Source organism: Haemaphysalis longicornis, unplaced genomic scaffold (assembly GCF_048455015.1).
Source record: "Haemaphysalis longicornis isolate Haplotype H1 unplaced genomic scaffold, Haemaphysalis longicornis Haplotype H1 scaffold_3, whole genome shotgun sequence".
NCBI classification, from domain to species: domain Eukaryota; kingdom Metazoa; phylum Arthropoda; class Arachnida; order Ixodida; family Ixodidae; genus Haemaphysalis; species Haemaphysalis longicornis.
In genome coordinates this window covers 236180814-236207120 of record NW_027526335.1, presented here as the reverse complement: position 1 = coordinate 236207120, position 26307 = coordinate 236180814, and the positions used below count along the sequence as shown (strand labels likewise).

General features: G+C 49.7%; 1 pseudogene; it reads right to left on the bottom strand.

The window, feature by feature from the left end:
- Nucleotides 1-7193: 7193 nt before the first annotated feature.
- LOC144173787 (uncharacterized) lies at nt 7194-25461 on the bottom strand (annotated as a pseudogene).
- Nucleotides 25462-26307: the final 846 nt, after the last annotated feature.

Below are 26307 nucleotides of genomic sequence, written 5' to 3'. Positions count from 1 at the left end.
CTCCAGCTCGGTATTCTTGGCCTTGTACCATGTGCCAGCGCACTCTAACGTGTGGGGAAACGAAATCGCCGACGCAGTCGCGCGAAGTGCTGCTACGAGAGGACAGGATGTGTGCGGGAAAATATCCAAACATATGGTCCGCTCGTCGCTATTGAAAGCAGGTCGCCTATTGTGGCAGGAGGTGTGGTCATCGAACAACAGTGACACAGAATTATTCCGCTGGACGCCGAGTGTTCTCAATCTGCCTGCTTCTTTTCCGCCGTCTAAAAAACTTACTCACCTTATAACTGGGCATGGCCGATTCCCTCACTATTTCTTCCGTCTCGAACTTACGCCAGACTGCCTGTGTTTTTGCGGTGCAGCCGCCACTTCCGTCTTTCACTATCTGACGCAGTGTTCAAAAACGTCATCATACATTCAACGACTGCTTCGCATTGTGCGGCCACCACTTGAACCGCCACACCTTCGGCATCTATTGGATAATTCTGAAGCCATCCAGATCCTAATCGAGCTCGTCGACTTCATTTCCCGTTCCTTACCCGACGTGTGATGCCGGTGTCTCCAATGGTCCTTCATCGGCGCCGTACCGTCTACAAGCCTGGGCATTCCTGCGGCCCAACATGTCACCTGTGATCTGTGCGGCTCTCCAGTGCGTGCTTTTTTTTTTTAATTTTGTTTCCTCAAGTTGTGTTTTGTTTGCACATGACAGGAAACACGTGTTCTCTCTGGAGTACTGTTCCCTGGGACAATTCGTACCTTTCTTCAGCGTGGTATCGTTTTTTTTTTGTTTTTTTATCGCGTGTACCATGTGACAGTGAGTGGCAGTGAGTGCTGCAGTCTTTACGCTGGACCCAGTGACTTTCTATTTATTACCTTTACAGTGCCTCGGCGGTGCTTCGTTTTGTATTTAGTGGATACTGTGCATAATGTATGCGGTGTTTCAGCAGGGCGTCGCAGTTAGATGTTCTCGTGAACGGGAATACCCGAACAGGACTTTCATTTTAAAACAGCTACTTCTAGACGGACATTTGTGGCGAACTTTATAAGTGAAACACCATATGTATTTGTATTTTTTTTCGTGTTTTTTTTTCTCCTCTACTGCCTATCCGGGTTTTTTTTTTCCACACTGCTAGCTACCACATTTTTCAACTGCACTTCGCAATTAGGACATTTTGCTACCTGTTTTCTTTGTTTACTTTCAATCACATCCTTGATTGCCGACTCTCTTCTCACGTTCTATGTACCTGCTGCCCGAGCATATAGAACGTAAAAAGTAGTTTTTTTTTAAACCCTGCAAATTGGCTTTTCTTCAATCAAAAAAAAAAGAAAGTTTGGCTTTTAGCCCCGCTCATTTATTTTATATTGGCTTTAAACCTGCCATAGCCTTGCTGGAGCGGGTATTGTTCCCCACTTTATTTTTCTTTATTCTTGGGGGGAGGGGGGGAACACGGAATTTTAAAAGGAATAAAAGGGTGTCGAGTTGGGGACCGAACTTACTCGTAAAGTAGTAGAGGGTGGGGTACATGCCATGGAGGATAGTGGGGTGAGGGTAGGAATTTTTCTGAAGTCGCTGAAACGCAGCCGTCTCTGCTCTGGATAAATGGGGATGTGGTGGTGGGAAGCGTCATCGTTCGTGGCGGTAATGGGCTATGATGTCCGCGTATGAATTAAGAGTAGCGGGCAGGGAGAACGAAGGGGCTGCGTGACTTCGCCTTCGTGAGGAACGGCCTGGTGTGTATGAACGCTGGCAGCGGCGTCTGCCGCCTGGTTCCCCTCGAACGACTACCAGGGAAAAATAATATTTTTCTAGCTGAATTATTGAACCACACATTTCTTCTACCTAGAAATATTCGTGGCCAGAAATAATCCGGATATATTCCTAGAAAGTCAGTTTCCACCTCGCTAGATTGAGATTTTTTTCTGGCTGGCACCTATTACTTCCAGCCAGCATTTCTCAATCCAGCTGTGAAAACAAACCTGCAAGCTGGAAGTAATCGCCTCTAGCTACACTAAGAATTTTTTTAGTTAGTGGCTGTCGCTTCCAGCTAGAATCTATAAATCTAGTGAGAAATGAAGCTGGAAATTATGATTTCTGGCTAGAAATGTTCCTTCCATTTTATCGTGGATATTATCGGCAGGCACGCGCTGCGGCTGCTTCAATTACGATGTCATCGTAGCTGCTGGTAACTTCCTATAGGCATCGAATTTATGGATCAACTGCTTGTAAAATGGCAGTCCCCATTTTACAAAGTTCTCGATTGAACTAAAAGTTTACCGTTCCAAGTGAATTCGCTAGATACTGTTTTAACTGTACATAGTACGTTATGCCTAGAAATAGCTAAAAACCAGGCCTCAAGAAGGGAAGTGGGCACATACAGGGTGCTCCCGTATGATATATTGTTTCGGCCGCAGGATTTAGTCGTGCTGCTACGCGCAGAAATTTGAGCTGTAGTTTGTCCTAGCTTGTTTCTATCAATGATTTCCTAGTTCTAGTAGTATAGCAGATACCATCTGTGTACAAAAAGTACTGGGACCAGCTGCTGGTAGCAGCAGCAGCACTGCTAATCCAAACTGATGCCTTGCTGGTTACAACAGCATCCTAGTTGGGACCACCTAACACGTTGCAGGTCTCAAATGAAGCCCAGCTGGGACCAGCAGCAGCCCAGCAGGGACCAGGAGAGACCATCTAAAACCAGTTCAAATATTTGTTCTTGGGAGACCTATACAAGGGATCCAGTAAAGATCTCTCAGAAGTGTAATACTCACTGAAAAATATCAACACATGAACGCAACGCAGCACATTGTCTGTAAATGATTATGCGGATAAGTGACAAAATTGTTGTTTGAACTAAGAAGATTATACCAGTACAACATAAGAATAGCACAAGCGCAGATGGCTTTTCGCTTGTCTACTTCGATGCAGTGTGTCCCGCTTTCCTACGCATGGCCAGTGGTGTGTTCGGCAAATAACGTAGGGCGGCGCAAAGTCCTCCCCTTGCCTTGTGCAGTATTCACTTATACGCAGAAAAGGAGCCTCATACGAAACAGGGCGTGATAGGCGCCAATTCCTACGCAATATCATACTAATTTAGGTTGAATGCACATTTTCGTGCCACTGGCACACGTATGACACCATTTAATCTTGATAGTGGACTTTGGGAGGGAACAAACACTCCCAGTGCATAGTGGAGAAGTTGGACCGCCTATCGTTGCTTTAATCAGAACGCATCCTCTACACTTTACACAGCAGAATTATGCATGAGAGTTGTCGCGGGGGAAATGTATGTCACTACAGTTCAGCCATTTATTTGCATGGCCAAGCTTCTGTCACTGCGGTTGAGCCATTGATTTCCATTGCCAAGGTTCTGCCCACAAGCAAGCGGCCTTAAAGCCCCTGAAATTACCATGGTAGCATCAATTCCTCTTCTCTTCTCCGCCCTCCTCCGCCTTCTCCTCTTCCTTTTCTTCTCCTCCTTCGCCGCCGCCGCCTTAGGTTCCTTGATGTGGGGATTGAACGTGAATTTGTGGTCAAGCACAACACCTAAAAACTTGTGCTCCTTGTTCACAGGAATGGACACGCCATTAAGACTAGTGTTTGGGTCTGGATTGCCCACGCTCATTTCTTCTTCTTAACTGCAACTAATATGTCCTGAACACGTTTGTTCCCTGACCCACTCCATTCTGTTGTTGTCGCTCTCTTCTTGTTCCATTACTCGCTGAGTTGTCCTCAGTTTAAGTTGAACCCTTTTAGTGAGCCTACAGGTTTTTGCGCCGTAGGTAAGTACCTGTGAGATGCAGGTGTTATTCACTTTCCTATTCAGGGACCATAGTAGGCTGCCATTCATTATCTGAGAAAGCCTGCCAAATGCACTCCGCCCTATCCTTGTCCTTCGAACTATATATCCCTGCCCATTAATTGGAGTCCGAAGTCATTACTTGGCCTAAGTAGTGTGGTAGCGCGGTACTTGCACCCGGCCACTAGGTTTCCCAGAAAGACACCGAGTCCCCCGAAAACCACACTTTTATTAGAAGCCCCGCTCCCCCAAGGTCTGCTCCTTAGCAGGTCCCGCTGGTCCAGCACTGTCCGTAGTGTTCTAATGTACCCCATGCCCCGCGCTACATCGTCTTCACCGGGACATATTCATCCCGTGGGATTGACCACTCCTACTTGTCTGATTACCACAGTAGATGTATTCGCTTAGCACTTCTACTGCCTCGCCCCTCATCTCAAACCACTCTGCTCTCCCCAGCTGTGGGAGAAATCACCGTGCGAGAACATCAGTGCATAATAAAAAAACGAGAGTTGGAAGAGTTAGTGGCCTCGTGATCACTGTGGTACATGGCAATTGGCTCGGGTACTACCTATCCCACAACGATATGGCTTTTTCGACTGTGATGGCCCCTTTAACACGTCTGCAAACGCGTTCGCCCAGCATTGTTCGCATATTTGCTACGGGTGTCCATGTGATCTTCCACTGGCTCTGCGAGTGTGCGAGGCGTGTCGTGTTCAGTCTCTTCTTGGCCTGTTGTTTTCGTTTCTTGCTATCTAGGGGCCATGAGTAGCGGTGTCGCCTACAATAATTCTCTATGCTCCCACCTCCTTTCTCCACCCGGAGACTGAGAAGCTTCGCTGCATATAACTGTAGAGTTGCTTTCGAATGAAAACTGAATCGAGCATGCACAGCGGCAGACTGGCAGAATATATTGTGTAGAAAAAGAAGTTCTGTGCGGGTTTGCTGGGTGCTCTCAAAAACACGCTCCTCCCGACTGGTGGTTGAGAGGAGCCCTTACAATGTTCACTTTTATGCATAGGTTTCTTCGGATTGATTGGACAGTCGCAAATTGCAGCGCAAAGCGCTCGAGTGTTCCCGCTGCCGGATTTAGGGAAGTCATAAAGATTTGCTCTCTGCAGGCAAGAAGACACGGAGCCACAGGTACAAGAGGGTCACCGGGAACCTATACCTGAACCTGATCTGGAGCGAGCACCTGAACCTGATCTGGAGGCGCACGGCGGTGGGGAGGGTGAGCAGTCACTGAGCGCCTTTCTCGGAAGCTCCAGCTGCGATACTCGTGAGCGGATGACGACGTTTTTAGCACTGCACTTCACAATTATCTGGTCAACAAGTAGGTGCGACATATTGTCACGTAGCCAAAGCGGAAGCAAGTTTCCCCAAGAAACAAAAGAAACAAAGACAAAGATACAAGCGACATAAAAGCAGTAATTATAGGGACGGCAATCTAATTGAATGGAATACTGCAGAATCGAATGCTGCAGGGCATTTATTCTTCAGCGTTATTCATTCCAGAACCACCAACTCATATCTAGAACATTGGCGGTGGAAGGCGAACATTCTGTTTCGGGAAGGTAGGCGATACACGCCTTTTCATAAATTACATAGCCAGCACGGCATACGCAACAAAGACAGAAACGCGGCCTTCCCTTATAACTTAGAACTTGTAACTTAGTTGTAACTTCTAACTCAGCCTGTCCGGCAGGGTGCCGACCCGGAGTAAATAGCGTCTCGGTTGCGGTTTGATTTCGGGTGTAATAACGTCGTCGCAGTTCAGTTTTGATTCAACTAAATTACACACCCAACTAGTTCACGAAGCGGTTCAAACAGAGTAATTATCACTGAGTGCACAGCAAGGGAGCTTCATCGTTCAGATGGACGGTGTACGCGTTCTAGGGTTTTCGCTGCTCCTGTTTTTAACAGCAGAGCTGTTGTAGGTCACGCATTTTATTTGACTGCTGTAGGTAGTGCTTAAGGCAGGGATAGGAGCGGCTTACCAGACTCTCCGGCGGCCTCTGGGCACGCTTTTCCTGGCCCGCAACCGCCAAGGGTTTCAGGAACGCCTCGGATGGCACAAGTGGCGCGGCGGGGTGGGAGCTGCCGCGGGTGCCTCCGTCTCCATCTGCTCCGTGCCCTCGCATATGCTTTGGGCCAGCAGCATCCGCAATGCAGCAGCATCCGCAACCGACGTGGTTACCACCACAGCCGCTGCTGGCTCAGCGAGCCACCAGAGGCTGGGGTGGGACCAAGTCCCACTTGGGTACTGGGTCCCTTGTGAAACCAGACGCCGCTCAGCCCACCGGCGAGCCGCGTCGGCGCACCTCCCCGGGGGAAAAGAGGAAAACCTTTTTCGCACCTTCGGGAAGGTGATATTTACTGTTACCTTTACGTTTATTATTTTCTTCTATAACTGAAACATTTCACATTTCCTGGAGTAGGCTACGTGTGGGCCCTGATGATTAATGCAGAGAAGTTGTTGCGAGGTACAATTATCTGTACGGTCATCATGTTGGGCGCACTTACCACAGGTTATTTGCCATGACACGAGTTAATATAATGCCCTAACCGTTGGCACTTGAAACAGCGCCGCGGATTCGGTTTGTCTACTCGGTCGGAGCACCGGATGAAGGCGACATTGGCGTGTTCTGGAAGAACTGGGCGGTCCAATGTCAGGATTATGTGTCGAGTGGGCACTATTGTATCGTCTCTTCTTATGGGGATGCGCCTGACTGTGGTGACACCCGGACTTCTCAATCCTTCAAGAAGATTTGCTTCCATCTCGTCTGCTAGATCCGTCTCTGAGATCTCACCATGAGAGCTGTCAAGAAATCGGTGGGGTGTGACCTTGACCTGCAGATCCAACATGTGGGTTTGAGTGAAGAGTTTCGTGCTATTGCTCAGTTAATAATCAGGGCTCGTGACTGTGTCTTCTCTCACTCTCTTCGTTTAAAGCGCTGTTTCAGAGTTTATTAAAGACGGGGGTACTTTCTTGGTCAGCCTTGCCCTGATAGCTGAAGAGGTTACGAACCTCCCTGTGAGGTAAACAGGCAGGGAGCCCATCCACCGGAGCTTGACCTGGGCTCCGACGGCCACCATTTGTGGTTTCTGCCCTTCACCTTACAACACATCGCCATGGTTGCTTTGAGCTTATGTTTGGGGGCTCGGGGTACGCGGTGTCGCCAATACCATCACCGTGATTACTCAAGGTGCCCCGTGCGGGGCGAAGGTAGGCAAGATAGAGCGAGCAGCAACGAAAGAGGAAAGCATTGTGAAAGTGGTAGTATTGTCTGCGATGTAAGAAACACTTTTAGGTGTAGACACAGAGGCTCAAAAATCTGTCAAATAAACTTGGTGGCGCCGCGCGTAGACCTTTGATTGAAAGGACATCGGGAGGCAGAACTCCTAGCTCGGCTTTACAGCGTCCTTGACTTCAAGTGGCTTGCCGGACGACTGTGCAAAGCAAGGCGGTTCGGAGGCACCGGGGGCATGCGTGTAAACCAACGTTGTTTGCATGATCTCACCATGCGAGCTCACACACCGTGATCTTAACTCGCAATTTGTTGCATTGTTGTAACAGCTGCGAGAGTTCGGACATCCGAAGATCATTTAAACACGTGCGCAGCACCTCTGAAAATTGGACACCAGCAGTGACTGACAACATCGCTTCGTCCAACGTCATTTACGTTATCCAACATCATTTGCGACGAAGAAACAGCGTACTCGCTGCTAATTTATTTCATTTCGGAAACTAGGCTGCTGTGCTTCTATGTCGGAGCGTTGTTCCGGTAGCGGGCGGTTTCTTTTGGCTGCTGTGAATGGCTGGGGGGCTGTAGCACACGGTAACATCGACGGCACTGCATCGTTTGCGAGCGGGCACCTCTTCAACAAGTAGTACTTCCCCTGCAAGCTCCGAACAGTACCCTTCGGCGCAAACGCACTTTCAGAGAAAAGCATCATTTTCTTCTGGGCATGGCTGCAGAGCACCCATTCATTCGTTAAGGACGGCCGGGAACGTTAAATGCCCTCACGTTTTCTTGCCAGCCGTTGCATGACGCAGTCTAACAGGTATCTGCACCGAATGTTTTCGTTGGGCAAGCATGAAATGTCCCTTGTTTAAGGACTCAGCGGCTACCGCGGCACCCATTCCCTTCGGTTTAGTGCTTTATACCTTCTTTCGATTATTACCGACTCAAACCTTATGCCCACAACACGTTGAAACTCTTGGGCGAGCGCAGAGCCTTTCGCACGGCTTTCTTTGGTTATCTTCTTCTCCATCTTGAACCGGCAAAACTACGGAGAGCAAACATCGAGCAGACTACCGGTTACGGAAGCATCTGAGAAGCCTGGACAAGGACCCGAAAAGATGTGAACACCTCCTAATGGCCGGCACTCGCGCCGCTTCTTTTCTCTGCTGCTGGAGTGCGTTGCAGTCAACGGTCTCAGCGGCGTCAGTTTGGCGCCTATATTAAAACGACAAGGACACATTTGTTCTGCAAGCTGTGTCCTGGCCTAATAGTATATCTTACACCGTGGTCTTGTCAGCCAGTTCCCACTTCCGCACCGCTGCTGGCGCGAGCATGCGCCGTCTCAGCGAGAATGCATGTCGCGTGAAAAAGCGGGGCAGATTTCGCTCAAGGGCGCGCTCAGGACGGGTCGACCATGATACCACCGCCATGGCACAGCTGGCCGAAAGCACGAGCGCCCGTGCGAGCGCCGCCACTCTAGCCCCACTGTGGCATCGGCAAGTTTGTGAGCCTTCACCAGCCAGGCTGCGACAAGCCGCTTTCGGCCCATGTCGGCACGGCTACCCCTCGCTAATGTGCATGTACCCTAATTATCAACAGCGTCCGCCCCCCGCGCGTTTCATTTAATGGGGCCATGCAGACAAAACACAAGTTCGGTTCATTGGAAAGATTCTTTGTTATAATCGTACTGACACCACTTTTAACATCAGCTTCTCTAAAAGTAAGTAATATAATCAGGAAAAAATAAATGGGCCTAGCGACTCACTAGCTCATGTTCAGCACTAGAACCGATTACATATGGCGTGTTAGGTTGGGTGTTTACGAGTGCTCTGGAGTGCTCCGAAAAGCGGCAGAAAAGTGGTAGAATTCGAGCGCTCGAACTATCTTCGGTTGGTTCTTTCAGAGCGTCAGCCTCCGACTCGGAGCGCTCCCGACCGCCCTGACTTCTAGGTGAGAGCATAGCGCGATCTGGACGTAAGGATGGGTCACGTGACACAAAATTCCCGCGCTTGCTGCACGGTGGCGCTACAGGCGCGCTGCTCATAAGGTCCCTAAAATTACTAAGGTAGCGCCAACTGCTCCCTTCTTCTCCGCTGTCCTCCTCTTTTTTGTCTCCCTCACCCGCGGCGCCGCGGTCCCTTTAACTCCGCGGCGGGGCCGCCATTTTTGTTGGCTTCCCCAGAGCACACGCCCTCGCAACGCTTCGGGCCGCTCGCTGCAGTTTTTCGTGCAGTTTGCTCTTGTTTTCGCGCCGCAATCGCTCTTTAGTAGCATTAATAGTATTTCTAGAGCCCCGTTTTACCAACACGCATTAGGTGTGGCTGTTTTGTTGTATATTTTTGTCTAGAAGGGTATATTCGCGGGGTGGATGCCGTGGGCGCATACGGACAGCGCAGTGTTTGTTTACATGTGCGGCATGCTCAGGATAGTTTTGTGAACGCGAAAGGATCGAACGTGGACGTTTCAAACTGTTCTGTTACATAGTATTTCTAGAGCCCCGTATTACCAACACGCCCTAAGTGAGGCTGTTTTGTTGTATATTTTTGTGTAGAAGGGGATATTTGCGGGATGGATGCCGCTGGCGCATACGGACAGCCCGGTGTTTGTTTACGTGTGCGGCATGCTCAGGATAGTTCGTTAACGCGAAAGGATCGAACGTGGACGTTTCAAATTGCTCTGTTACAGTAATTCCGTTCTTGCATTTGCGTGATTAAGTTGTGGTCGTGCAAGCACTGCACAGAGGGCTTGCGCATGGTTCGCGGTGACCTTGGTTCGCGGCAGTTCGAGCGCTGCGCTGGCTTTTTTGCGTTCGCGTTTTTTGCGTTAGTTGTACATCATTAGGCAGCGATCAGTATGCGTCCCGCATTAGCTACTGACATTCATGCCACCTTTATTCCGTGCACTTTCCGGTGCTTTGACGCTGTTGCAAAATATATGTCGCCTTCACGTCATTATACGCCTCGAGCGCGGCCTGTAGGGGCGCCACTGAAATACCCCTAGCGGCCCGTTTCGAAAGCAGCCGCGGGAGTCTCCGGCCCGCTCCCCGCTGTCGCCGTTGTTTTTGGGGCTCGTTCAGGACAGCGATTTACCGTTTTTACGCGTTCTAAATACAGAATACTGTGAAGCAGGCACTCTGTTTGCAAGCGTGGTGTGTTTACGGGAGTATAAATGTTTATGACGCGATCTTAGTGTGGTAAATTCGGTCTATATGAGCGCTAGGTGTGTGTCACAGGCCGGTGTCCCGAAGCCGGCATATGCATGCAGCTGATTGCAATCCCGCTGCCCTGAAATTTAGTGGCAGTGTCTCCGTAAGCCGTGTTTCCTCCGATGCCATTTGCGCTCATACGCTATCATGTAAATCGGCATAGTGCGCTTACATAACCTAGCGTAGCACTCATACCTGACAGCACGCAAGTTACGCTTATATTGATCACTACCCTAAACCAGGCAATGCGACATCAATTTCATAAACATTTTTCGTAAGAAGTGCGATGGATAATGCAAAATTATACTCGGGAGTCATTACACGACGATAACTTTCATGCGGGGTCGTCTTACCCCGAGGTGAGCGCTTGCAAAGATTCATCTGTTACTTTTATCCTCCACGAGAAGCACAGAGAAGGGCTTATATAGTAATCCGCGTTCGCGACTACTCTTCTTGGAAACATCGTCATATGACACAGAGAGACTGCAGAATCTCGCATAAACCGAAATCAGAGAGCCTTATCAGATACCACTCTTCCAACGAGTCCGTGTGTACGAGATTTCGGCGCACGTTAAGGATCTCCTGGTGGTCGAAATTAATCCGGAGCCCTCGTCTACTACGGCGTGCCCCATCGCCTCCGTTGCGTCGGTGCGTTAAAACCTATAATCAATCAATCAACTCTTCCAACGACACCTCGTATCGCTTGTGAACTGCCCATCCCGTATTCTTAAAAAAATGCGTCCGCCGAGTCATCAGCCGCTCGTTGAAGGCGAAAAACAAACGAAAAGTGAACACGAAGCTTGTATGTGTGATTACTAAATGGTTCATTTGTTGATTTTCTCCGCATTTGTAAACGATATAGTTAAGCGTCCCCCTTCTCTCCCCCCCCCCCCCCCCCTGGTGAATACTACCTTACTTAAACAAACGTCTGTAGCCTTTCAGAAGCTGCACTGGGTTTTTTTCCTTCCCGTACGACTATTCTATTCATTCCTGACTTGCAGACCATTCATTTTTCCGATGTTTCATTAACTTAAATCTTGGCGCTTGCTATAAGGCATGAGTAGGCACCCGCTTGATAAAGCAAACCCTTTGAGTGTACGTACCATTTTCGCGTGGCTTATATTCTCATAAAAGGTACAAGTTATTGCCACCTATTGTGTTATCGCATCCCCGAAACATATTTTTCTGCGACGTACATATTCGAAGCAAAGCCGCATTTGTTGCCTGCGTGGCAAAACGAACCAACCTCTTAAAGTGCCAATATAAGGTCTAAACGAGGCGACAATAAATAAAATTCACATGTGCTGACGTGTTAGAACGTGAGTGACATGCTGCTGCCGTCGCCGACACCCGCAAGAGCAGCCAAGAAACGCGCAAAACCGCCTCCCCAGGTCGCTCTCGTTGGCGTTAGAGTGCTCTACCAAGACGCAGCTGTTTTTTTAAGTGCCCTAAACATGCAGCTAGCTTACAGACGTCGCCATAACAAGTTGTTTAGTGCGCGGAAAGGCAAAGAGAAGCGAAAGAGAACCAAAGCACTGCATGGCCACCTATCAGTCACGCAGCGCTAATCCCGCAAACGCCGCGGAGAAGCCGCGGCAGGAGGCGCAGTGATCGCGAATCTCGAGGCGTATAGGCTGCTGTCAGGGTCAAAGTTTTCGCGTCTCCTCGTTGGCCTCGCCCATGACGGCTGTACTTTTCGCAGTGAGTCCGTGGCATAACAATGTTCGTGCGACTGGCGTTCACAATTACTTCTAGGGCGTATCTGGAAAAGGCTGGCACAAAGAACGCGCAGTTAAAGAATGCGCTCAGCTTACAATTAGCTGTAGTGCCCAGTTTTATAATAACTGCCGTATTCCAAGGCCAGAAGCGCGCTAACAAGCGCAATCGTGAATTCTTTTTATGCTGTATAGCTAACATTGATTCATGTGTGGGCTTTGATAAATTACAGCTTGCTACAGCCGAGCTGGCCGTGACTGCACTGCTACACGATTTAGCAAACGTGGATAGAGTTGTGCATCGTGATGATGATGACGGTTGGATGTTAATGGCGCAAGGCCAACTGGGGCAAAGAGCGCCAAAACAGTGGTTAAGTATGAGAGGTGAGAACGTAGACACTGAAATCAGTAAGCAAGAACAAAAGTAAAATCAATAAAAGACAGTGAGGATGGCTGGTGTAAAGGGCCAGGTTGTGATGGTGCGTGGCATGAAATAAAGCTTTAAAAAACTGCGCGTGATAGGAAATGATATGTAAAAACTTGATGTCACTGAGAAACTTAAAAGTGCGTTGCACAGGAATCACGGGATCATCCGCTAGAAAGAGTGCTGGGTGTAGTGGAATGTGTTGTCTGTAGAGTTAAAGGAAGTGCTTGCGTATTGTTGTCTGGAGTGCTTTGCATGTGATGAGGATGTGAAGTACGGATAGGCCCTCCCCACACCTGCTACACAGGGGTCTTGGAGATCCAGTGAGCAGATGGGAGTGTATCGCGTGTGTGTGGCCTATCCGTAATGTAGCTAGGGCAACTTCGATGAATCTGTTGTGTGAGTCACTAGTGTATTGTCCTAAGTGTGGCTTTATTATGTGTAACTTGTTGTCTGGTTGTCTGTCTGTGTATTCCAGTCGGCTTGCCATTTTTTGCGAAGGTGTTGTCGGATGTGTGGTTTGAGGTCAGTGGTAGGGTATTGCTGTTATGTCCACTGTGTTTGCAAGTGCAGAAGTGGCGGCCATTTCATCTACGGTCTCATTCCCCGCGATTCCAGCATGGCCTGGAACCCAGCACAGGATTACTTGAAAATTATTTGCATATATAGACATTATGAAATTAGAGACAAGATTGACAATGTGGTTTTTCCTGGGTCTGTGTGAAGACAATGCACGCACAACGCTCAAAGAGTCTGTGAAGATGACGGATTTAAGAATTTGTTTTTTAAGAATGTGCTGAACGATGACTAAAATGCCATATGCTTCTGCAGAGAAGATAGTGGTGTGTACACTCATGGTTCTGCAAGGAATAAAGTTGGGACCATGAGCGGCGCACGACACTTTGGTTGAAGTTTTCGAGGCATCGCTATAGAACTCGGCACATTTATATTTATCCTGAAGCGACAAGAAATGCTGCAGAATCGCAGCTCTCGGAACCCTGTTTTTATCTATTTTCATAAAAGAAACATCACAACAAACAGGCTGTAGTTGCCATGGTGGTATAACGTCAAAAAATGATGATGATGTACAGACATCTAAAAACCCAACGCAAATACCTGAAGCTTCCTCTCTCACCCTCAGAGAGTAGGGCAAAGGTACAGATGGACGATTTGAGAATAGCTGGGTTGTAGATGTATCGTTGAGGACAGGTTTAAAAGGATGGTTTTTGAATGATGAGACCTTAAAAGCATATAATAAATCTATGTACATTCGTTGATGTTCCAGGCACCATTTGTTACTGTCAGCGTACAGACTCTGGGCCGGGCTAGTGCGGAAAGCACCACACGCAAGGCGCAGGCCCAAATGGAGAACTGGGTCAAGCATTTTTATAGCTGTTTTTGATGCCGACCAATACACAACACTACCGTAGTCTAGCCGAGACCCGACTAAGGCGGTAAAAACGCGAAGAAAGAGTTCTTTGTCTGCACCATAGGACTGGTGGGAGAGGACTTTGAGAATGTTTAGTTTTTTCAGGCATTTATGTTTAACTTGTTTGATGTGTAGAATGAACGTGAGTTTTTCATCAAATATGACACCTAAAACCTTCTGCTCCTTTTTTACAGGGATAGAAGCGCGATGAAGGGTGATCTCCGGCTCTGCCTTAATCCCGCGCTTGCGGGAGAACACAACACAAGTACTCTTTCCAGGGTTCAGTTTAAAACCGTTTGTGTCCGCCCAGCCAGCAAGTTGGTTCACTCCAAGCTGGACTTGGCGTTCACAAACTGAAAAGTTACAGGACTTAAAAGATATTTGAACGTCATCTACATATACAGAACAGGAAATGGTTGGTGGCAATGCCTTCCGAAGTGAGTTCATCTTAACAATAAACAGTGTGCAGCTCAAGACACCGCCTTGAGGGACGCCATTTTCCTGCACGTATACATTCGAAAAGGCACTGCCAACCCTCACTAGAAAGGTCCTTTCCGACATGTAGCTACTGAGCGTGTTCAGCATGTTGCCGGAAACACCAAACGACTTGAGGTCACACAAGATGCCGTACCGCCAGGCCGTGTCATAGGCCTTCTCCATATCGAAGAAGACTGTTATACAATACTGCTTATGAATGAAGGCATCTTTTAGATATGTTTCCAATGCAACCAGTTGATCATTGGTGGATCTCCCAGCCCTGAAGCCCGCCTGGCTGCTGTCGAGAAGACCATTGTACTCTAACTAGTACATGAGTCCCCTATTGATCACCTTCTCGAACAGCTTACACAGGCAGCTTGTGAGGGCAATGGGACGATAACTTGTGGGAGAGGCAGGGTCCTTCCCTTCTTTCCGAAAGGCCACTACGATGGCCTCCCTCCATGACCCTGGGAGGTGCCCCGAAAGAAATATTTGGTTGTAGAGGTGAAGGAGGGTTTCAAGTGTGTCTGTGTGCAAGTGTTGAATCATAGTGTATGTAATGTTGTCTCCGCCTGGAGCTGAAGGTTTACAAGTACAAAGTGCGATCTTCAGCTCATGCAGTGATAAGGGGGTGTTATGAGATGAGGTCGACCTATTACTGTCTCGCAAGGACTTCTCACAGGATGTTTTGTGTTTTATGAAAGTGTTGGTGTAGTGCGCTGAACTGGACACATGTTGGAAGTGTTGTGCGAGTGTGTTAGCCTGGTCTTCCAGTGTGTCCCCTGGGCAGGCTGTGTGTCTGTAGTCCTTTTAGCTTATGTATTCGTGTCCATACTTTTCGCGTGTCAGTGTATGAGTTGATGGAAGTGAGGTAGGTGCGCCAACTCTCCCTTTTCGCCTCACGGCGCACTCGCATCCCGAAAGCCTTGGCCGGTTTAAACGAAATGAGATTATCTGATGTGGGGTACTGGCGAAGGACACCCCACGCCTTGTTCTGGGCCTCTCGCGCCCGCCTACAGTCCTCATTCCACCACGGCCTCCTTTGGTTGCGCGTAGCGCTGGAGGCATGGGGAATGGACGTTTAGGCAGCGTCGCGGAGGTGTGCCAATGAGTTGGGGTGCCTCCTCCACGTGTAGGTGTTTAGATGTTTAGATGTTTCTGTGAATATACTCCAGTTTGCTTTTGATTCATTAAACCTGTTATGGGAAGATGGACTGCATGGGCCTTTACCTATATATGTTAGGGAAGTGGGGAAATGGTCACTACCTAATGGGTCAGTGCCCACGCCCCACTCAACACATGGAAAGAGAATTGCAGACCCAATAGCCAAGTCGAGATGTGAGTATGTATTATGTCTTAAGTTATGGTATGTAGGCTGCTTTTTGTTGAAAAGGCATGCTCCTGAAGATGTAAGAAATTTCTCTATCAGGCGACCTCGGGCATCCGTTCTGGAGGAGCCCCAAAGAGAGTTGTGTGCATTAAGGTCGTCTGTTAGGATGTACGGTTTGGGCAGCTGGTCGACCAGCGCCTCGAAGTCAGAGCTGGAAAGTGCATAATCAGGACGAATGTAAATTGAGCATGCCGTTATCAACCTATTAAAAATTATTGTGCATATTGCTACAGCCTCAAGGACGGTGTTGAGAGTGATAGGGTGGCATGCTAGGGATTTCCAGGCTATTATGGCTACACCGCCCGAAGAGTGTGTGCAGCCAACCCTATCCTTTCTGAATACCATGTACCTATTTAGAAATTTGTGTGATTGGGATTCAAATGCATCTCCTGAAGACACATCACACTTGGCTAGTTCGAATGCAATATCTCATGGACATCATCAAGATTTTTAATGAGGCCTCTACAGTTTCATTGAGTAATAGTTTCTCTTCCCATTATGGAGATATAGAAGCTACTGAATTCTGTGTGTTTGTGTGTTCATGTGTCTTTCGGGGCTGTTACTCTAGGATTTGGCTTTTTGGGCCTTTCTGCTGCTGGCTTGGGCGTCGGAGGCCGCTCCTTGCGCTGCGTTGCAGGCAGGAACGGCCCGACAACCATCTCGCCGTCGGATGTCCGAGGGGTACCCGACGGACCGGGCCCCCCAGACTTGGCCCCCCTTCGGGAGCCCTTCGTTTCAGCCGCCACCTCCGCGGGCGTCGGGGACGCCAAAAGTGGCACGGGCGGTGCGGTGTCGATGGGAGCCGATGCGGGGCCCGTGGTGTCCATCACCTCGGCAACCTCCAACGCACTAGAGGACGGGGAGGCAGAGGCGGGAGCGGCACCGGTCCCAACAGAAGTGGTTTTCACCACAACCGCTGCTGCCTCAGCAAGCGGCGTGGTGCCGGGTTGGGCTGCGTGAGGCAACCCAGCGGAGGGCGGGGGTGGGACCAGGTCAGGCTCGCTGAACTGGGTCCCTGTGGACACCAGACCCCGCTCCGCCCCCGCCGAACCGCGTCGTCGTACCTCCCCAGGGGGAAAGAGGCCAACCTCTTTCGCGCCTCTGGGAAGGTGATGTTCTCAGTTACCTTCACATTAATGATCGCCTTCTCCTGCTTAAACTTCTGGCACGTTCGAGAGTAGGCGGCATGAGGTCCCTGGCAGCTGGCGCAGGTGAGGGTTGACGATGGACAATTATCAGATGGATGATCATGCTGAGCGCATTTTGCGCAGGTCAGACGACCAGGGCAGGAGTTGTTTCCGTGCCCGAACCGCTGGCACTTAAAGCAGTGGCGCGGGTTCGCAATGTAAGGACGAATGGTGCATCGGATGAACCCTGCGTTGATATGGTCAGGAAGTGAGGAGCAGTTGAAGGTCAGGATAATATGTTTCGTGGGGATTATCTTATCATCTCTACGCATCGTGATGCGGAGCACGGCTGCGACACCCTGATCCTTTAGAGTTGTGCATCTTAGTGAAGAATTAAGGCGCACTGCGAAAACACTTGTCCACACGTCGTACAGAGCACGCGTCCTAGAGTTCGTCACCGTATTTTAAAATTTCCTCATCTTGTTGCACACCATTTGTGCGTACCGTATACATATTGGCGTGAAATCCCTGCTGCCCAAATTATCAGCCGGATGCATTAGATTGCACGTTCTGCCATCTGTTCAGGTAAGAACTGTGTAAAAAATGTAGGCTGTAATCTCGGGAATAGGCACGAGAGACGACTGCAGCAATCGATGGATAGACTGAAATTCGATTGTGCTCTCTTGAGATCAGTTTCTGCGGGGTCAATGTTCACACAAATTGCTCATGCAGTTAATTACTGAAGGTAATTGCTCATGCTAAACCTGCTTTTCTCTACGGGGCGTGATTGTATGCAGGCAATATTAAAAGAAGCAGGGACACACAATTGCTTTGTACTGGGATATATTCTGGCATATTTGTACACGGCACTAGCACAAGAATACGTCCGAAACAAATTCGAAAGAAACCATATCACAATAATTGAGACAAAACAATAAGGTGCACTACAAAAATGAACCGTTGTTACAAAATCAGGATTTTATTCGAAGTCTGCAATGATCGCCCACTGGATTGTAAAGATTATAACAACATGCTGTATCGCAGACAAACATCTATCCTAGGTCATGATTCATAGAGTTCACAACTAAGAACTGCAAAGCACTGAATCCAACAGAACTGTAGATTGACCATGACTAAAGAAATGGCAAAGGCTGTATATCAACGAAAAGGCTAATAAGAATACAGATCAGAATTGGCCGTCACAAAAACAATAGGTTTTTATGAAACAAAAGACCACAATAATACATTAATCAAACCGTGCTTATAATGATGTTACAATAACTGCATAACCTACTGCGAAAAAGATTATAGGGCGGTCTTAACATAATGTACATTGGGAACAAAATTTACATGAGGATGAACAAGCTTAACAAAACACATTGCAAGGTAGTATGATGTATACAGGCTAAGGCCATGCCTGTGAACAAAAACTGTTGAAAGTCTCGGACAAATTTTCACATAGTAGTAGTATTAGTATTATACGGCAAACATATACAGCACCACAGCTACTGTAAACAAACTGCATGAAAGGCCATATGAACAGGGCCGTAGCCAGAGGGGGGGTTTGGGGGTTTGAACCCCTCCCGAAATCTTTTACAGGCAGCGCGTAAGCAACACTTACAGTTGCTTTCGGCAAACCTACCCCCTTCCCGAAACCCATAACCCCTCCGAAAAAAATTTCTGGCTACGGCCCAGCATATGAAGCAAGAGAAAGCATGAACACCCAAAACAAACAACAAATGTCTGCAATAGAAAAATCTCGCTCTACATGATCACTTTTATAGTTCAAAATGACTAGTTCACAAGCACGAACAGTCGGCAGAACGCTTGTCTATAATGCTCGAGTGGACTGCAACACCACTTCTTCGTTATAAAATTGTATTCCACGACTTGTTTTATATGCTTCAAAAGGACTAGCTATTAGACAAGCCTGTACAATGCATAAAGCTCATTGACTAGAATTACTGCACGTTCGTTGTACCTGCTTGTTTTGAAATGCTGCGACTTCCACACTTCGTACGACTTTTACTCGCTCATTTTCTTTGCGGAGAAGAATGTGTAGTCTCGTTTTTAAGAATACCTTGAGCAGCTTGTTCTCAACACTGTGGCACGATGGGAAACACTTGACAGATGTGACAATTTCGGATCTAAAAACCTCGAGTTCGGAAAGCGTTATCTTGTTCTGAAGAAGCCCGTCACTGTTCACACGGAAGAAATTTTCTGCAGTTTCCAGAAAGCTCACAACAGCGCGTGAAGGCAAGGCAAGTCGGATGGTATCTCTATAAGACTTTAGTTTCGTGAAGGCAAGGCAAGTCGGATGGTATCTCTATAAGTCTTTAGTTTCGTCAATGTGCTCGCCTCTTGACACGTAATAGCTGTTCTGCACTCATTACACGTCATGGTTTTGAGAATAGTACTTACGTAACCTGCAAGATAATCTTATTCAACCTCACTTAGCTCAAGCACTTCATCAGGAAACGCAACAGCACCCTTTTCAAGCCTCTCCTCTAAGTTTTTTTACCCTTTATCTATGCCTACTAGGGACAACCCATCATCCTGAGAGTGCTGCCATCTTTGCTAGGACAGAGAAATTGCGACAATGTAGCGGACCGAAGTGCACAACGAAACTCAAGCGCCTTTGGTTCTGGGTTTTTGGAACGCAACGTGGAGAACAAGTTTTCTCGTGCATCTTGGCCGAATCTGCTCAACATTACGCAGAAGAAGCCCTATGTATTATTATAGTACTCTTGCAGTTCAAGGGCGACTGTGGTGGCCAAGATAATCCCTGTTTGAATAGTGTCACGGTGCAACAATTGATGAGGGCCAGCAGGAGAGAGAAAAGAGGGTTTATATTGGAAAACTTGTGCCTGATGCCTGGTAGCAGTCGCACCAAGAACACGCGCTCACGAAGGGGGCACGTTCTCGTCTTCCTCGCGTCTTAGGCGGTGATGATCATGCTTGTGATTTCCATGATGAGGATGAGGATGATGGAGACACGCCAGAACGGCGCACACCGGCTCTGGACGATTGGCGTCTGCGCTCTGTTGCTGGTTACAAACGTAACACTATCCCCCCTCCCGGAATAGCATCGTCCCGATGCTGAAGATCACTGTCAACAGGGTCCGAAGCCAGAATGGTCGTGAAGTCGGCTTAGCGCGAAACATACGGTTTCAAACGCACTACATGGACAGTGACTGGTCGAGATCGACGACGACCGGCAACACCAGAATTCTCGGGTACCACCTCGTAAGTTACTTCGCTAAGTTGACGAAGCACCTTGTACGGCCCGAAATAATTGCGCAGAAGCTTCGTCGATAACCCCCGACGTCGAACGGGTATCCAAACCCAAACAAGGTCACCCGGTGCAAACGCCGCGTGACGGCGGCGAAGGTCGTAACGGGAGGCGTCCAGGTGCTGGTGTTCGGTGATGCGGAGGCGGGCAAGCTGCCGGGCTTCCTCAGCGCGTTGTATGAATTGCTGGGAAGAGATGTCATATTCGTCGGTGATGTCGTGAAGCAGCATGGCGTCGAGCATTGTTGTAGCTTCTCTGCCGTAGAGGAGGGTGAACGGTGTCAATCGAGTCGTTTCCTGCTGGGCCGTATTGTACGCAAAGGTGATGTAGGGGAGGACTGCATCCCAGGTCCGGTGTTACACATCAGCGTACATGCTGAGCATGTCGGCGATGGTTTTGTTGAGCCGTTCCGTCAAACCGTTCGTCTGAGGGTGGCACGCACTGGCTTTTCGTTGAGACGTGCCGCTGAGTGTGAGTACTTCGTGCAGACGTTTCGCGGTAAATGCGGTTTCACGGTCCGTAATAACAACTTTGGGAGCCCCATGTCGGAGAACTATCCTTGTGAGGAAAAACTGTGCCACTTCAAGCGCGGTGGCCTTTGGAAGAGCTTTTGTTTCGGCGAACTTGGTCAAGTAGTCAGTGGCGACTGCTATCCACCTGTTTCCCGCTGTAGAGGTGGGAAAGGGGCCCAGCAGGTCCATTCCCACTTGCTGGAACGGCACTTGGGGAATTTGAATTGGTTGGAGAAATCCGGCTGGTCTGCCGGGCTGCGCCTTGCGTCTCTGGCAGTCGCGACAAGTTTGGACGTACTGCCTCACGTTCGCCGAGAGCTTGGGCCAGTAATACGCCTTCTTGATTCTTGCAAGCGTGCGTGCGTAACCAAGGTGGCCAGCGGACGGCTCATCATGACAAGCCTGCAAGATGTCGTTTCGTAAGGGTGACGGAACGACGAGGAGGTGACGCCGGCCATTCGGGGCGAAGTTTCGTTTATATAACACGCCGCTGCGAAGGCAGAATGTTGGCAGACCTCTAATAAAAGACTTAGGCGGCCTGTTGGCCTTGCCTTGCAAGAAGTCGATCACTGGTAGCAGTTCTTGGTCTTCCTGCTGCTGTTCCGAAATGGTGGCCGCACTGAGGACTCCAATCAATGGTCCATTGTCGACGTCATCGTCATCAGCGGGCGCGTTACCGACCGGCGCTCTCGAGAGGCAGTCGGCATCTGAATGTCGCTTACCAGATTTGTAGACGACGGTCATATCAAACTCTTGGAGTCTGAGGCTCCAGCGTGCCAAGCGGCCAGTCGGGTTTCTCAGGTTTGTAAGCCAGCACAGCGAGTGATGGTCGCTTACAACTTTGAACGCACGGCCATACAGGTACGGTCGAAATTTTAGGACGGCCCACACAACCGCTAAGCACTCCTTTTCGGTGGCCGAGTAATTTCTTTCGGCCCGTGACAGCGTTCGGCTTGCGTAGGCAATGGCTCGTTCGGCACCATCTTGCCATTGGACGAGGACAGCGCCTAGCCCCACATTGCTGGCATCAGTGTGCACCATAGTGGCGGCCTCCTCGTCGAAGTGGCCTAAAACAGGTGGGTTCTGCAGGCAACGCCGTAGCTGCTCGAAAGCTTCTTGCTGTTCAGCGGACCAGACAAAAGTGACGTCATTGCGAGTAAGGCGCGTGAGAGGGGCTGCAATGTGGGCGAAATTGGCAATGAATCGCCGATAGTATGAGCAGAGGCCCAGGAAACGCCGGACGGACTTTTTGTCAGTAGGTGTTTCGAAACGAGAAACAGCTGAAAGCTTGTCAGGGTCGGCGCGAATTCCAGCGCTGCTAACAACGTGGCCGAGAAAGAGCAGCTCCTCATAGCCGAAATGACACTTTTCCGGCTTGAGTGTGAGCGAAGCAGATCGTATGGCCTGGAGGACGGATGACAGTCGCTCTAGGTGTTCCTCGAATGTATTTGAGAATACGACGACGTCATCTAGGTAAACAAGGCACGTTTGCCACTTCAGGCCAGATAGAACAGTGTCCATCATACGCTGAAAAGTTGCGGGTGCGGAGCACAAGCCAAAAGGAAGAACCTTAAACTCGTACAGCCCATCGGGAGTTACGAAGGAGGTCTTCTCACGATCCCGCTCGTCGACCTCTATTTGCCAATAACCGCTCTTCAAATCCATGGACGAAAAGTAATGAGCGTGCCGCAGGCGGTCAAGGGAGTCATCTATCCGAGGCAACGGATATACGTCCTTTTTCGTCACCTGATTGAGTTTGCGATAGTCGACGCAGAATCGCAAGGTGCCATCTTTTTTTTTCACCAGAACGACTGGCGACGCCCAGGGGCTTTTCGAAGGCTGAATGACGTCATCAGCGAGCATTTCTTGCACCTGCCGCCGTATCGCGTCGCGCTCCTTTGGTGACACGCGGTAGGGATGTTGGTAAACGGGGCGCTCAGATTCGTCCGTGATGATGCGGTGTTTTGTGAGCGGAGTTTGTCGGACGCGTGACGTTGACGAGAAACAGTCGGTGAAGCTGTGCAACAGTTCCAAGAGCTTTTCTCGCTTTGTTTTCGGTAAGCGCGGGTTAACGTCAAGTGAAAGCTTGCTCGTCGCCTTGGGAGTCGGGTCGGTCTGAAGCACAAAGCAATCCGTCGTGTCGGGGACGTCCTCAAATACTGCCACGGTAGTTCCTTCGGCGATTTCGCGACGCTCGTTCGAGAAATTCGTGAGCAGAACCTCTGTAACACCACGCGTAATGGTGACCAATCCCCGAGCGATAGTGATTCCATGCTGAAGTAGAAGCGGGCCGACAGCTTCCGCGATTCCATCGCCACTGGAGAGGTCGTCGCGCTTAACGCGAACAAGCACGCATGACCGTGGGGGCACGCTAGTGTCGCCGATGGTGCGCAGAGGTATGCGTTGTTCATGACCTTCCGGGGTGGTCTCCTTCCTCGAAAAGCTGACGAACTGTTCGCGGATGTTTATCACAGCATCGTGCTCCTGAAGGAAGTCCATCCCCAGGATCATGTCCTTACAGCACTGAGGAAGGATTACGAAGGTCGCGACGTAATCACTGTCCCCTATTCTAACTCTGACGGTGCATGTGCCCACGGGTGTCATCAAGTGGCCGCCGGCCGTTCGAATTTGGGGTCCGTCCCCAGGTTTCTTCACTTTTCTTAGTCGGTCCACCAGCTGCTGGCTCACTATTGAATAACTTGCTCCAGTGTCCACAAGTGCCGTTATCTCGTGTCCGTCGATGGCGACTAAAAGATCGGCGCTCGTGATAGCGTCGACGTCCTTGTTTGCCGCCGTAACATCGTCAGCCATCGATGGTACTGGGAGGTCTTCAGTGCTTCAGCCGCTAGCAACCTTGCCTCCCAAGGTTGCTCCCTTTAGTTTCCCCGCCGCGGACTTGGAGACCGCCTTATCAGGGAGCCTCTATAATCGCGACGGGTGGGCGAAGCATAGCGGGCTGGCGACAGCGAACGTGACGGACGACTCTCCTCGGAAGACTGACGCGTGGCGAGGTACTCAGAAATGGCGACGGGCCGTTCGCCAGAACGAGGACGGCGGGCGGTCGGCGGGAATCCTGGTAGCCCGATCTCGCGGTAGGGGCAGCGTCGATAAACATGCCCTGGCTCGCCACAGTGATTGCACAATGGCTGGCGGTCCTCGGTCCGCCACACGTCGGTCTTGCGGATTTGCGGACGAGCCGGGAATTCCCTTTGTGGCCAAGATCCAGGAGGTTGCGGCCGGGAGTACGTCGGGGGTGGCATAGTCGCCGTGGTCGGCGCTGTGGCCATGTGACAGCGGAGAGCAGTCGCGTAATCCATTTGGGGCATAAGCTGGGGGGTTCGGGGCGGCTTAGGAGCGGAAATTGGTTGACGAAGGGGCTCAGGAGCAGACATTGCTTGGCGAATTTCTTGCCGCACAACATCCGCAACCGAGATGACAGCTGGCTGCGACGGCGCTATTCCTATTCCGCACTTTGCCAACTCCTCACGAGCAACCGAGCGGACAAGTTCGCGCAGGTTGTTGTCGCCCATAGTGGTGGACAGTGATGCCGCGGACGGGCTCGGAGTTTTGATCGACGTTCGGGCATACTGGCGGCACCGCTCCTGCACAGCTCGCTCAATGGCAGTTGCCTCCTTAATAAATTCTTGCACAGTACGCGGTGGGTTGCGCACAAGGCCTGCGAAGAGCTGTTCTTTGACGCCGTGCATGAGATACCGAAGCTTTATGGGCTCGGACATATCCGGATCCGCGCGCCGGAACAGACGGGCCAAGTCCTCGACAAACATCCCGACGCTTTCATTTGGCTTTTGTATCCGTATTTCCAGAAGGCTTTGCGCACGGTCTCGACGGTCGCTGCTGGCGAAGCTGTCGCGCACTTCCCGGCGGAAGTCGTCCCATGTCTCTAACCTTCGTTCGCTATTTTCAAACCAAATCCGCGCCCCGTCTTCTAGCGAGTAGTAGACATTCTAAAGCTTTTGTTCAAGTGTCCACTTGTTGAAACTGGCGACGCGCTCGAATTGGTCAAGCCAGTCATCTACGTCCTCGGAATCGGTTCCGTAAAAGCTGCTGGGAGTACGGGGCTGCTGAAGCATCAGCTGAGGCGGCAGCGATGCTTGAGCCATTACCTCTGGTTCAGAAACCTGGCGCCTTGGTGCGGTGTCAAGCAGGAGGCCGTGTTCTGGAGGTAGGCCTAGCTTGCGGCGGCTGCAGCGATGTACGGGCGTGCAGACGCTAGGAGGTCGCTCAGGGCTTTCAGAGGGCGACCTGGGCATCAGATGCTCCGGTACCCAGCTCCTCCACCAGTGTCACGGTGCAACAATTGATGAGGGCCAGCAGGAGAGAGAAAAGAGGGTTTATATTGGAAAACTTGTGCCTGATGCCTGGTAGCAGTCGCACCAAGAACACGCGCTCACGAAGGGGGCACGTTCTCGTCTTCCTCGCGGCTTAGGCGGTGATGATCATGCTTGTGATTTCCATGATGAGGATGAGGATGATGGAGACACGCCAGAACGGCGCACACCGGCTCTGGACGATTGGCGTCTGCGCTCTGTTGCTGGTTACACACGTAACAATAGGATTCCATTTTGCTTTCTTAGTGTGACCAATCTTCAGTGTCTCAAATAATTTTATGACATCATGCAGAAACGGTACTCTGTCCTCGTACTTAACATCGTCCAGTCTAGTAATAGCCAACTTGGTTGTACGTGAAGTCATTATTTTAAACCACTTAAGCACTACCTCAAAAAACCAAGCGGTTTTCAGAGCTTTCTTTTTGAGCTTTCCTATTTGAACTTGATAACGAAGAGCAGCTGCAGTGTCGTGGTTGAAAACCAAAAAAGCCAATCCTACCTTCATTTTCTCGAAGTCCCCTTGTCTCAAGCAAGCTTCCTTTAAGTGCGCTGCTACTTTCAAGTTTAGCTTTGAATCCTCCTCGACAACTTTTCTACATAACTAAGGTTTTCTCTGCAGATGGCAATCTGCGCTTTTTAACAATGTCATCTGGTAAGAAAATGGCCTGGCCGCTAGTGAGGTGGTTTCGCAAGTTTTTCAATGAATGTTGAACATTTGCCATGAAGTGCAGCTTTTGGCTTTGATCACAAGGATGGGGACACAACACTGCATGTTTGGAGTACCTGCCTACAACAATACCAAACTCCTTTCATAAGCCCTGATTGCCCCCCCCATGTCGCTGACAATGGCGTCTACTACAAGTCCCATTTTTTCACACTCTGTCAGAATAGTAACAAAGACTTTCTTACCTGCAGCTGCACTAAAAGAGTTCCCAGTGAATTCATATGCAACGGTCTGCTTCCACCTTGTAGTGACCCCACCCAACATGAATACAAGTGCATGTGTAGCAAGAGTATCCTTGGGGCAGCTCCCATCTGCCAAGAGAAAGGTCAGCCTACCTATCACTGCGCCGCTTGAAGGGTCGTAAACAAGTCCAGGTGTTAGCTGTATTTCATCTAACATGAGAACGGCGCACTGCTCGTGCTGCTCCATCATGTTCACCTGAGAATGCAGTGGATGAGATAATATTACGAAGAATTCTGGCCATGTTGCCACCACATAGCGCGAGAAAGGCACTATGTGGTGGCAATTTTTTGCAGTATTTGCTACAGAACTCGACTACTTCACCTCAAGGCGTGGATTGAAGAAATCCATATCTGCAGTTACAAAAGTTGACGAGAACGAAGCCAC